This window comes from Equus asinus, chromosome 3 (genome assembly GCF_041296235.1).
Source record: "Equus asinus isolate D_3611 breed Donkey chromosome 3, EquAss-T2T_v2, whole genome shotgun sequence".
Classification (NCBI taxonomy): domain Eukaryota; kingdom Metazoa; phylum Chordata; class Mammalia; order Perissodactyla; family Equidae; genus Equus; species Equus asinus.
Genome location: NC_091792.1, coordinates 28464725 through 28472876, shown reverse-complemented (window position 1 = coordinate 28472876; position 8152 = coordinate 28464725). Strand labels below are relative to the sequence as shown.

Sequence of the window (8152 nt, the reverse complement as noted above, 5' to 3'; positions counted from 1 at the left end):
ATGTTTTTAGGCCATTACTCAGCAAACTCCCTGTGCCTGACCCTCTGCTAGGCAATGAGTACGTAACAAGGAACGTTTGGTTACCTTGTAGGAGATATAGGATAACAGGGGTATCCCAGAGGTGTCTATTATTTAAGAGCAAACCCCCAGGTGAGTGCAGCCATGTTCTGTGCCATGACCACCCCCCTCTTCCTTTGTAAAGCTGATTAGAACTGAATCAAGGGCGCTCATCCCCCAAGCTGCATGTGGCACAGAATCTCAAGATGAGAAGGGCCCATCCTGTTCCTTCAGGAACTTGGAATTGGGAAGAGGAGAGATGACTCCTGTTAGCACCAGAGGCAGAAGGCGAAAGGTGAGAATGAGAATTTGGTAATATAGCACAGGCTGGGGTGGGCTGGTGGGCTGAGCTGAAGTAGGGGAAGCTGGCTTGGAGACACAGAAGAATGTGGAGCGACACGCAGGCAGGAGCAATGATGTTGTGACCTTAGGGTCTCTGAGGGGGAGATGGAAAGAAAGGCTTCCACTTCTGATGGCTTTTATGTTCTGGTTCCTATGAAGCTCACGTTCTCAGGCGCCTGTGAGACCCCCTGCATCCTTACAGTAAATCCTACGCAGCTTGGTCTGGCTTGAGGGCATCTGTGCCCTTTGCAGAGAAAGTGGAATAGAAAGCAGAAAACAGGCAGTGATCAAGTGGTGTTAAGTGCTATGATGGGGAAGTACTGGGTGCTATAGGAGGATCTGGGGGACAGCCAGTCAGGACTGGAGGAGGCAGGGAAGGATTCCTGGAGGACGTGACATCTACGATGAGAGTGGAATGACAAGGAAGAATTAGCTGGGCAAACGGGTCTGGAAAAGAATTAGGGAACAGCATAGGCAAAGGCCTGGTGATGAGAGGAAGCATGACACTCTCAAGGGACTTTAAAAAATTTAGAATGCTAGAAGAGATAATGAGAGTTAAAATGGATGAGATTGGAGACAAAGACAACAAAGGCCCTAGTAAATCATGTGAAGGAGTTGAGAACTTATCCTGAGGCAAGGGGAAAATATATAAAGAGGTTAAGTGGAGGTCTTCAGTAATATGATTTGCTTTCAAGAAGGATCACTCTGGTGCAGTAGTGGGAGACTAGGTTGGAAGCAGGAAGACCAGTTGGGAGAGTGTGGCAGCATCCAAGTGCCAGGTGAGGAAGTCTGAATGAGGGCAGTAGCAGAAGGGGCAGAGAGAAGTGGGACAGACTTGAGGCTTCATGGAAAGTAGAGGCTGGTCATTACCTAGAGCTGGGGATAATGGTGACAAAGGAGTAATGAATGAGCCCCAGATTTCCATAAAAACCTATAGATAGGTCTATAGTGTGCCTTGGGATTAGTAAGGGTATATTACACAGAGTAGTTTTATTAGAGTGATGGGCTCAAGAAGCCAGAATAGAGAGAGGTGACTTATGAAGGGAAGTCAAGAAGTGACCCAGAGGGGAAGTTTGGCTATGAAGGAAAAGGGAGAGCGCTGGGGTGGGGCAAGGGGATGGCATGACTTGCAGAGAGGGACAGCAGTGTGTTAGTAAAAATTACAGAGCCCAGCCCTCCGGGTGCTCATAGCCTTGGGGCTGTGAAGCTAGGGAACAAAGATGAAACCTCCATGGAGGAATGTGGGACGATCTAGGAGAACGCAGTTTCCTGGAGTTGGTGACACTGAGTTGGGACTAAGAATTAGTGAAACTTGGTTGGATGAAGAAGAGGCAGAAAAGAGGAAGATGTGTCACAGAGAGAGAAAACGGAATATGAAAGGATTTTGAAGAGGGAAGAGTGTGGGCCTTGGAATGGGGACTTGGTGTACCTGGAGAGCGGGATGCAAGAAAACTAGGGTGGATGAGTTGTTCCGAACATATATTCATTTTGTCCCATCTACAAGGATTTTAGCAAATGTAGAAACAACCGATGTGCTGAAAAATGACCTGAAAGGCCTTATAATGATGCAGGCTTTTATGAATATAAAAGAGAGCAGTTTTCCTTAATTAATATTTGATCTGTTCTGGGTCTCAAGGAAAGTTACGTGTATATACAAATCATTTTTTTCCCTCTCTCACCCATCTCTACTCTTTCTCCATGCTTACAGCCGGTAGCTGGAAACCCAGTGCCCAAGCTTGTCTATTTCTTCTTGGACTTGATGCTACACTGATTTATTATTTAGGTTAGCTACCTAATGCTTTGCTAGAAACTTGCCCTCTCACCATTGTCGTTGAGTGGATTTTTTTTTAAGGCTGCAGCCAATTTACAGTAATTAATGTGCTGAGGACAGCAGCTGTAGCAGTCATTAATTCCTTAATCTTGGAGTAGAGAGAAATGGATTAGTTAGAGATAAATATAGCTTATGGCATTTTCTCCTGAGGACAAACCCTTTAAAAACAGTGCGTTTCTGCTGCAGTGTGGGGGTGGGACGAAGATGAGAGCTCTTTTTCTTTTCCTTGGGGAATTATTTTTGCAAGAAGGAAGGAGTGGGGTGAGGTGAAATGGAGGTTCATTTAAAATGAAATAAAAAGGCTGACCCTGGACACCATGGAGCCTTTTGCCTTCACTCCCAGGACCCTGAGACCTCCGGGTGAAGATTCAGCACTGGAGCTTCTATCAGTGTTCCCTGTGCACGTCGAATCTCTGCTTAGGAAGCCAAGCTGGGGAAGGAGAGAGGAAGAAACAACCCAGGTTCTGTTCAGTGAGCCATTTGTTTTAAGATGGGATGAGAGGTTGCTCAAAGATGTTAATGGAAATCTTTGCAAACACAGGCTTAAAGTTTCTTCAATCCAGAGAGTCACTCAGCCATAAATAGGTGTGGGTTATTTAGATGCTTCCAAAGGCTACTTGAAAATTGCTATTTTTCCACAAAGAAGTGAGCTGTTTATTGCTTCAAAAACGTGCCTCAGAGTGAATGCTTTCCTTCATCTGAGAAGAGAAAAATACTGAAATACATGGAATGCTGGGAAAAGGTTGATTGGAGAGCAGAGAGGTATCTGGGGCTAGAGGTTTAGGATGGCTGCAGAACGTATGCTTCCCTCAAGCCTTAGAATTGAGGAAAAAGCAGGCGATATTGTCTTCACGGGGTATCAGCAAGTGTTGGTCTCTTACTGGGTCAGATGCAAGGCCACAGTAAGGTGGTCTGTGGGGCAGAGAAGGGGCCTTTGTAGAAGAGTTGGGTTTCTGTAACGGAGACCTGGAGGCTGAGGAGTAACAACGCCTCTGTGAGTACCTCGTGACTGCCACCTGACTGCAGAGGAGAGCTTTGCAAAGCTCCCGATGGAATCTCGTTGACTCATGGCTGGCCCTATTGCACGGGCACAAAGTGGTCAGGTTTAGTTTTCATTCTTTGGGAGACCCTAAAATAGAGACTATTTTCTGGCCACTTAGGTAGATTTACACTGGATCCCAATAAAGTAAGGCTGATGTTTTCTAGTTCAGATACATCTTTTTGTGGACTGCTGGTTTGGCCTTAATCAAAATTGAATTTATGTCAAAATTAGGGTTGAGACCAGGGTCTAATAAGTGTGACTGTAATTCCTGTTCCTGTAGGAGAGGGAGTGTGGAAGACCACCTTTCTGGGAGATCTTTTTCATGGGGAAATTTAAAGGAGGTTATGAGATATTCGTTGATGACCTACTGTATGCAGTGCTGCACTAGGCTTTTTTTTTTTCTTTTTTTAAAGATTGGCACCTGAGCTAACAACTGTTGCCAATCTTTTTTTTTTTAAGGATTGGCACCTGGGCTAACAACTGATGCCAATCTTTTTTTTTTTTTTCTGCTTTATCTCCCTAAACCCCCGCTGTACACAGTTGTATATCTTAGTTGCAGGTCCTTCCAGTTGTGGGATGTGGGACGCCGCCTCAACATAGCCTGACGAGGGGTGCCATGTCTGCGCCCAGGATCCGAACCCTGGGCCGCCGCAGCGGACTGCGCGAACTTAACCACCCGGCCACGGAGCCCGCCCCGCGCTAGGCGTTTTTGATGTAGTATTTTAATCCAACCTCAGAATAATCCTGACAGGTATTTCTTCATTTTCACATATGAGTGAAGTAATTTGTCCATGGTTGAAAGAGAGAAAGAAAGATTCACACACACACACACACATACACACGCGAGTGTTGAATCTCCTCGTGCTGCCCAACACTGCTGGGTTCATTCGGCCCCTTAGCGCCCCACAGGTGAAAGTTCCCTACAATAGCCTTGAAGTGGGGAAAGTCAATTGGAATCATCTGGCTAAATGCCACCTGCTGCCTTAGTAATGTATCTAAGGGTTTACAACTGTGCACATTGCCTTTCCTCTACCCTCTTCCAGGACTTCCCAGCAGGCTGCGGAAAGCATAGCGCACCCTGTTGATGAAGACGATGGAGTTTTCCTTCTCTTCTTCCGAAGCCCTGAGGACTGAGACCAAATGGAATCACGTAGTGTTGTTATTTGTACACTAACTGAAAAATTTATGACTCTTAGTAAAAATATAGACGAATATGTTGTCTGCTGAGAACTGAAGATAAGAAATAAACCAAGTTATTGGCAACATTTCCCACGGGTTCCACTTGACCGAGAATGAATCATTCATTGGATGTTCGTGGCGACACCACCAACCTTGCTGCTTTTAGAAACTGGGGAAAAAAAGTCAGTTGTTTGTTATACTGCAGCAGAAGGGAAAAAGAAAGCAAATTAATTTAGCATTCACACAATGCCCAAGTCCTCCTTTAGGACGGCTTAGATTCATGAGTCTGAGGACAGGCTGTTCTGACTTGATCCCTGTGATCTTTTGAATCTGTTGGAGGATACTCCTGCTTAGGCAGGCTGGTTTCAGGTCCCGTATTTCATCGTGTTTTGCCCCCAAAGCCTGACTCAACTTGTAGGTTTTTATGCAGAGTAGTTTGTTTGCAACCTCATTTAATAAAGTGGGCTGTAAATTTGTCCCATTTTTACCTTGTAAACAGGCAGTATAGAATAGTACAATACTAACAGTATAAGGGTTTCATTGGAATTCAGTTTTGATCGTTAAAATGGATGGAAGATAAACTGCTTAGCAGCTCCTCACAACCACGTAAATTGGATGTCCAACAGTGCAAAACTCCAAAATGCATCTTTTAAAGCTGTGAAAAGAAGCATTAGAAGCAGAACTTAGAATTTGTTTCAATTGAGTTGACAGTAATCCCAGACACAGGAATTGTCCTAGGTACTATTCATTTCTTTGAAAATTGATATGTTATGGCTAAAACTAGCCAATAGCTCTGGAAAGAAAAGCTAACACATTCATGAATTATCCTTGAGTTTTGTGCTTTAATTTAAAATTATTTGTTAAAGTCATGCTTGACTTCACCGTGAGAGTTCTGACTGGCTAACTTTGGCTACCTGGTAAAAATTCAATGAAGTTAAAGGTAAGTTACAAAAACTTTTGTGTGTTAATGATAATTAATGATATTGATGTGTGTGGTTAAAAAAAGAAAAAAATGGTTTCTTCCTTAATGTGTAAATATATTTTAGAAATTTGTTATTGCCGATTCTTTGCTAGAGGTAGAAGTTTCCTTTGTGGTAAGAGAAGAACTTCCAAGCTATTTCCTGCTCAAAAATCTACAGTAGTTAACTATACTCAAACTATAGGACAATGTCCAAATTTCTGAGCTGGCATTCAAGGACCCATCGTGCCAAGCTCATCAGCAGGACTCCTTGGAGGCAATACTTCCTGTTACTCGTGTGGGCCCCAATTCCCCCAGCCTAGAATGTTCCTGCCTTCCATCTCTAATTTTATTCCCGCCCTCAAACTTCAAGCTCAAGTTGATCTCTTCCATGATTTTTTTCCCCTCTCATCTAGATGAATTCCTATAGCAGATGTTTACAGCACTTCTATTTCATAAAGGATACACCTCTATAGGCTGAGATTGAATAGTAAAGAATATAAATATGAAGCAGGACTCCCAAGCTTCCCCTATGGCTAATTCCAAATTAAACATAAGCACCCACTTGGTATGTCTTTTGCTGGGCAGTCGAGAAGACCATACTCTTATTTCTGAAGAGTTCCCTGGGCCTGTCGTGGGAAAAAGTAGAGTTCGTTCTTCCACGTTTGCCTTTCCTGGCTGATAAGTGGGATTGTTTTTGGGAAGGGAGGCAGGTAAACCACTTCTGAAAATCCTCCCTAATGTCGTCTCTCAGGGGTTTGCCCTTAAAGGAAAAAAACTGGAAGGAATTCTGAAGGTGTTCTGGGTTCCTTCCACTGCCGTCTGAAGTACTTCTGGGGCTCCTCTACCCCTCTTCTGTCTGCTTTCTCAACAGATGCATCTAGAAGAAGTTGGGTCATCTCTGCAGAAGTCTTGGCTGGCTGAAGTCCCTTAATCTGGTTACTTGGCCCAAGGGACATGTAGTTACTTTAGAGCTGCTTCTGTCTTTTTCCACCTCCCGTGTGTGCTCAGCCAAGTTTCCAGAGCCTGCAAACTCTTTAGTGCCTGCTGCTGCTGTCCCATTTTGTCCTCACATCACTATGTTAACTGCCTCAGGTGAGAGAGTTACCTGTTCACCTGACATGACTTCTGACTGTTCTTTACCTTGGCTGTGGAGGTGAGGATGGGGAAGGGAGGGATGACCCGCAAGTGCTACATTCTTATTGAGCACATGGAATCTAGCCGAGTCTCTGCCCTCTGCTGGGTTCTCTTCTCCTCTGCGGGAGAGGCCAGCAGGGATCTGTGTCATACCTTAGCTTCTCCCTTCCCCTCTCCTGGGGTTTACAGTTCACCCTCTGTGGCCTCAATGAAGGTTCTGGGAGCCTTCTGCATGCCGGCACCTTTCAAAAAGTTGCCGCCTTCCTCAATTCGTTACCTGTGCAGTGGGAGTCATGAGGTTTCTCACCAATCATGTACGTGCTATATTTGACACGCTTGCATCAGTCTGTGGTATTCTATGAATGTCCTCCAAACTGCCCAGATGGTTGACAGAGGAGTTGGGAGGTGTGTTTGTTGTGTGTATGCATGAGGGCCCATGAGCATGTGTGTTGGCGTCAACTCCTCATCCAGTTGCTTCACCTGGGTTTGTTCCATGGTTCTGGCCACCCAGGAGCTCATATCAAAATAATCTCAGGGTTCTGGTGTGGTCTTTGGAAGCAAACCCACTTGGGATAGAATCCTGTCAATTACCTACTAGCTGTGTCTTCTTGGGCAAGTTCTTTAACCTCTCCTCTCTTCAATTCCTAATTTATAAAATGTGGGTTATGATAGTACCCACCTCAGAAGTTTGTTATGTGGATTAAATGAGATAAGGCAGATTATAGCTCATTGTAGGTTCTAGTAAATGTTATTTTTTTGACCCAGGTGTGTTTGGCATGGGTTGGGGGTGGGGTTGTCAATTCCTGCAAATATCCATGATGGCGGAGGGTCATCACCCACTGGCCTCATTTAGTCATTCAGCAAATATTCATCAAATACTTATCATGAGCTGTCTGTTCTAGGCCCTGGGACAAAACTGAGAAAACTCTGACATGGTCTCCGTCTTCCTGGAGCTTAGAGTGTAGTGGGGGAGATAGACATTAATCAAGTAATCACAAAAATATGTGTGTAACTGAAAACTATGATATGTGTGCTAAGAAAGAAAAGTATATGATACTCTGAGGGTATTTAATAAGAGCACTTGACCCAGCTTGAAAGGTGATTGAGAGTAAATTAAGTGAAAGTAGAGGGACTTATGTGTGCAAAGGTCATGTGGCAGAGGTAACAATGGTTTATTTGAGTAATTTTAAGAACACCAAGGGGGCTGGAACACACAGTGGAGGATACTTCTAGGAAATAAGACTGGCAAGGTAGGTGTAGTAGGTAGAATAATGGCTCCCCCAGAGCTCTCCATGCCCTAACCTCTGGAACCTGTGCACATGTTACCTTACATGACAAAGGAACTTTGCAAAAGTAAAAGGTGAAGGATCTTGAGATGGGGAGATTGTCTTGGATCACCTGGGTGGACCCAATGTAATCACAAGGGTCCTCACAAGTGAAAGAGGGAGGCAGGAGAGTCAGAATGAGAAAAGAGAAAGAGAGAGAGAGATTGGAAGATGCTACACTGCTGGTTTTGAAGATGGAGGAAGGAGGCCACAAGCCAAGGCATGCATGTGACTTTGAGAAGCTGGGAAAGGCCAGGAAACAGATTACTCTCTAGAGGCTC

At 44.5% G+C, this 8152-nt stretch overlaps 1 long non-coding RNA gene across 1 annotated transcript; it reads left to right on the top strand.

Moving 5' to 3' along the window:
• Window positions 1-250: 250 nt before the first annotated feature.
• Window positions 251-5502, top strand: LOC123284218 (uncharacterized). Its single transcript, XR_006525018.2, has 3 exons — window positions 251-352; window positions 3826-4023; window positions 4316-5502. It is a non-coding gene; the product is annotated as an uncharacterized lncRNA (long non-coding RNA).
• The last annotated feature ends 2650 nt before the right edge of the window (window positions 5503-8152 follow it).